Here is a 6,000-nt window from a genome sequence, read left to right as displayed (position 1 = left end):
AACCCTCATTATCAAATTCTAGATGTAAGTCAAGATATGAGGCAAACTTAACTGTTTCTGTTGTATCTTTGATTGCTGGGTTTTTAAGAATAAAAATACACGTTAAAATTAAACATAATTCTGAATTTAACCGTACTCAGGAATATTGGGAAACAAACGATGTGTACAGAGACAATAACAATCACATCAAGGAGTAAACAAAGATTCACAAAACGAAAGGACATTTACATCAACAGTTATAAATAATAAATAAAAAACAACACGAACTCCACTAAAACCGGAAGTGAAATCAGGTGCTCCAGAAGGCATACCTACACAGTCGAAGAGCTGTATAACCTAAAAGACAATTGCTAGCGAACAGAGACAGTATTTACTCGAACAAATCTTTGGAAACCCTGCCATTTCACATTTAATGTATGTGTTAATCCACTTTTGAAGTTAAAATGTTTAATATAATGAAGGAATTCCAGTGTTTTTGGGTTTTTTTTAAAGTTCAAAAGAAACTTTTGTTTAATCAGGATAGCCTGCTTAACAAGTGTGGAAGGGGTATATAAACTGAACGTATTTTATCGTATAAGATGCACATTTTGTTCCATGGCGTTATCATTTAATTTTTTACCTAAAGTTTGAATGCTTCTTCTTTACTTTTCACCTCTCTTTTAATGTTTCTTTTCGATGCCAAAATATTGAAAAGCCAAACGTTGTTTTTTTGTGTAAAGAAAAGAGAATATGAGGAAGAGCTTTGCATGCGGGAGATACAATCAAATTAATCTAACAGACTTTTCCAGAAGTTTTCAACCAAACATTTCAATTACTCCATATCCATATTTTCTTGACAGTACCGCAGTACGTTGAGTTTTCAAATGCATTGTCAGTAACTAATTGCGTTATATAATGGGATATACACACTAAAACTATGTTGTGTAGGTCTTTATATGCGGGGACAACAACATAGTTGTTTATCAATGAGGAAAGACAGTTGCTGAGCTATTTTTGCCTTTTAACGATCGATCAATCATGTGTGTTTATAGACCAATTCAGTTTGTTTTCATATAATTTTAATACATCACAACCTAAACTCATTCAAAAAGAATATCTACGTCTTCTTTTTTGCATTAAGCACATTTCCTGGCACAATTTTCGACTGAATCCATCTGTATTTTCAAGCTGTTTATCCAAGCGATGGATTTAAGCTCACGATATTCCGGCCTTTGGATAACACATTTCAATGAGAAGTTTAGCTATCAATAATCAAATCGCGATAGATAGCGTGGCATGTCGAAATATGTATATGAACAATCAGAAAAGTACATACGTGAAACAGTCAATATTGAGAACCTGCAACAAGTGCTTGTAATTTTAGTTATAAATTGTTGGTTTATGTATAAATGATTGATATTGACTGATCTTTATAGAAGTGAAATAGTTTCGAGTTATTTATGATGAAGGATATTGCCCAAGTTAATGTTCTAAAAATCAAACATAGTGAACAATTGAAAATAAATCATTCAATTTGGTTCTATGGTAGGTTTCGAAAACGTTAGAAAAACAGAAACAACATTCGAACATGAATAAAATCCTTTTAGTTTGCTTTTTGTATTCAATCGATGTTCAAAAAGTCTAGAGCTTTACAATGGTACATATTGTATGTTTTTCATTTTCTGAAAAAACGTTTATATTAACATATTCATAATGTACAAACATAAGATGATAGTATATAGTCTCCGCGGTGTTTATGGTGTTATGAAGATAAATGAATATCATTTATACCAATCGTGATATAAGATAACTTTTGAAACATGGACTAAAATATTAAAATATATAGGCTTATAATCATTTAACAAAGGAAAAAAAGTCGAACAAATAAAAATCTCTTTGGAATAATTATTTTATAAGAACGATTTAACAAGATAAATACATTTAATTTTTAAATCAAGTGAAACAAGATGGTAAGAACAGAAACTAGGTAAAACAATGATGTAACATAATTATTGATGGAATGTGTTATGGTTGTCTCAAACGCAAGGTATACGTATTTGATCAAATCCAGACTAACCCCCTACTCAAATATACTTATTTGTTTACTGAGATATACATATATACCTTCCAAATACCGTTTCGATCTCTAACATCACTGAAGAGACATATATTGTCGAAATCCGGATCTGGTGTACAAATTTTGGCACCTCATGTTTGTGGTATAACACCTTTGCCGCAAGTTAATTGTTTTCTGTTTAGTATTTAATAAACATTCAGATCCATTTTGTTACATCTTGTGATCAATTTATTTGGCATCGCCAATGGCAGTCAGCAGGGTTTAAGAGCATCGGTTGTTCGACCCGTTAGTCAAATGGGGTTTTGTTAAAAGATACTTTTTCACTTTTTTTTATATTTTTGGAAAATGTTGTTTGTGCTGTATCTAGACCCTTCTACAACGAGATTTGTTTTACATACACACGTATAAAAATAGCGGTTTTTATCCAACGCAAATAGGTTTGAACGTAGTTTTCAATTTAGGCTTGTATATATATTCATCTTATCTCCTATACATTTCTAGGAATATGATTGGCTAAAAGCAAACTCATGGAGACCGTGCATATTCCATATTAGGTTACTAGGTAGGCGGGGATTGTCAATACACGATTGGTAGAGGTGTTACGTCCCTTTATAAAAGCAAAACGGCACTGAGAAAAAAAAATACTTTTCTGTTTTAACACACGAATGAATGAAATAAATTAATATAACACATTTAAAGCGAACAAGTGGTTATTGTTAGCATTCGTTTTTGAATGATCAATGGAAGTATAGTCTCTTAATGCTAACGGTATTGAAGACTTGCTCACTATAATAGGACACTAGACTAATGCAACATGTTAACATAGACGGTAAGAAAAATTCGTTACATAGCGTACTAGTGACTTAATACGGTATATATCGGGTCAGTAAATTCCATATGGGGATTCGAGTTCACTCTCACCCCATATGGAATTTACTGATCCCATATATACCGTATAAGGTCACTAGCACACTATGTAACTAATATTATCTTACCTCCTATACATTTCTAGGAATATGATTGGTTAAAAGCGTCCTCGTTAAGACCGTGTATATATTTGATATTAGGTTAGTAGGGAAGCGGGGCTTATTTCATACACGGTTAGTAGCGGTGTTACGTCCCTGTATATTCCATATTAGGTAAAAAGGGAGGCCGGGCTTATTTCATACACGGTGAATAATGGTGTTAGTTCCCTTTATAAAAACAAAACGGTACTGAGAAAAGTATCTTAAAAGTTTCAACAACGAAGAAATTGATGATTAAGATGGAAATAAATTCATAAAACGCATTTTAAACCTAACAAGTTGTTATTGTTGGAATCTGTTTGTGTAGGATCAATGGAAGTAGCTAGTGTTTTTTAATGCTAACAGTATCGAAGACTTGCTCATTTTGATAGGTCACTTGTCTAAATTTCACATGTTAAGATAGTCGGTAAGATAAATTCGTTACATAGTGTGCCAGTGACATAATAGGGTATATATGGGGTCAGTAAATTCCATATGGGGTGAGAGCGAAGCCCTATATATACCGTATTTGGTCACTGGTAAACTATGTAACTAATAATATATACATATATCCCACCACACAAATGTTAATATCACCAATATATGTTCTTCAAAAATTACTATTCCATGAAATTTCAACTTATTACCTCAATTGATTTACAAAAGAAACTGGCTTTCAATTAATATGCATCTGAATATTATCCGTTATTCACAATATAAAAAAATATTCAAATTAATTTTGAAGTAAATTTAATATGCATGTTACCGAAATTGCTAGCAATAAACTCGTTTTCTAGGCACATCCGATGTATTTAAATTAGAATTTCCGAATATACATTTGTAAATATATGTATTAAAAAAGGCATATAAAATCTTACTATATTTATAAAACAAAAAAAGACAAATTGAAAGCAATCATTTTCTTTTACAGTGAATGTACAAATAAGAAAAACAAAAATATACAGATACAGCCAAAATTCCAAATCAAATGAAAGAATTTTAAATAGAGCTTTTAAATAGTTTGCCTAAAATTTATTACAGGAGTTCTTCTCCTTCAGAGCTGGAGTTTCCAACGACAAAGTTTTTAGCTTATAATTAAGATAGTTTAAACTAACTCACTTGTTTTCAGACAAGTAATAAATTTTAAACATAACCTAATAAAAGGTCTGCAATTTATGATACTATATACTAAGATGGGAAATGAGCGATTTTAAAACGTTTTTTAGTTTCAGATTTCTTTTCGATTTTGTCTTGCAAATTTTAACAATTTTCATCCATTTTTTATTTTCAAATGAAATATGAATCAAATGATCTTTAACATATTTCTCCTGTTTATTACTATTAAAATCATAGGATGAAGCTAACAGGTACGGAAGACTACTTTTTTTATTATCAATGATTCAGCTTTTACTGACAGTTATCTTGAAACATATTTATAGTTTATCGTTTACTCTCAACGGCGGTTTAATATGCGTTATCAGATTGAATACTTCGTTGAGAACGTGTTAAAAGGAATACTTGAAATAGTTCCATGTGGTTCCAAAAACAAGGAGCCACAAGGATAATTGCAGTTATTGCAGTGTACCGGGGTCCCAGCTAGCTGGGTATTTATTGACTAGTTTTAGTTAGACATTTTCTGTTTCGCCCATGACGCTGGTTACTTCGCTTTCCTGGTCTTGAAAGTAGTTTAAACAAATACCACCAGATTTGTTAGCATTATCCTATCATATGTAACATGTACACTTTCTGATACAGGAATTACAAGATTCACTTTTTAATCTTTTAGCATTGTACATGTAATAAATAATAAGATACGATCGCTACAACAAGTCCTCTTAAAACGTAAAATATGTTATTTCTCTATGTGCATAGGTGCACATTATTGTCATTCAAATAAGATCCTGTTATATTGTATTTTGTGAACTGTGACGAGGTCCAGGCAATGATAAACTAACCAATCACTCGGGAATTTTGAATGTGATGCAAACATTGACATTGTACATATATTTACAGTAACATCCGTTTAACTGGGACGTTAAGACATATGTCATGGTCTTATTAATGTTCATTTCACTTTTGTTGTCATGTGCAGGTCAGTAATATAATTCTATTTAACAAATGAATTAACATGATGAGAAAATATATATATATGTATATGTCTGTATTTTTGTTAGCTTGAATGTCTCATATGTTTAAAAATTATGTTTTCTGTTTATAGAGGTCGTTATACTCTATTTGTTTGCCTTGCACAATTAACCAAATAATTGTACAAAATATAAATCGTTATTTCAATTCCTTTCACTTATTTTGGAATTTTGGTTCTCAAAGCTCTTTAAATTCGCACTTTAATTGCCCTTTTCAACATTTTAGATTCGAGCGTCACTGGTGAGTCTTTTGTAGACGAAACGCGCGTCTGGCGCACAATACAAAATTTAATCCTGGTGTCTATGATGAGTTTATTTAGGTTCCCAAAATTAACATACAAAGGCAATATGTATATCATAATTCGAAACTTTCTTTATTTAAAAAAAAGCATAGTTTCTGACTAATGTGAAAAAGATACCAAATAAGTACAAAGTTGAACAGCACTGAGGACCAACAATTCCCAAAAGGAAATCTAAGTTTGGGATAAGGAAATCCTTAGTAATTCGAATAATTTCAACTTTGGCATACAGTAAATTTATAAAAATGACCATAAAATTGATATTCATGTCAACACCGAAGTGCGAACTACTGGTGATAACTTCGGGGACGAAACATCCACCAGCAGAGGCATCGACCCAGTGATGTAAATTGTTACCATAGGTACCAAGCTTACAATCAGACACGCGTTTTGTCTACATTAGACTAATCAGATAGGGTCTTATCAAAATAATTATAATGCCAAAACAAGTACAAAGTTGAAGAGCATTGAGGTCCCAAAATTCCAAAACGTTGTGC

The sequence above is a fragment of the Mytilus edulis genome, chromosome 13, assembly GCF_963676685.1.
Source record: "Mytilus edulis chromosome 13, xbMytEdul2.2, whole genome shotgun sequence".
In the NCBI taxonomy this organism is placed as follows: Eukaryota; Metazoa; Mollusca; class Bivalvia; order Mytilida; family Mytilidae; genus Mytilus; species Mytilus edulis.
The sequence above is the reverse complement of the archived record's forward strand: the minus strand, read 5'-3'. Positions refer to the sequence as shown.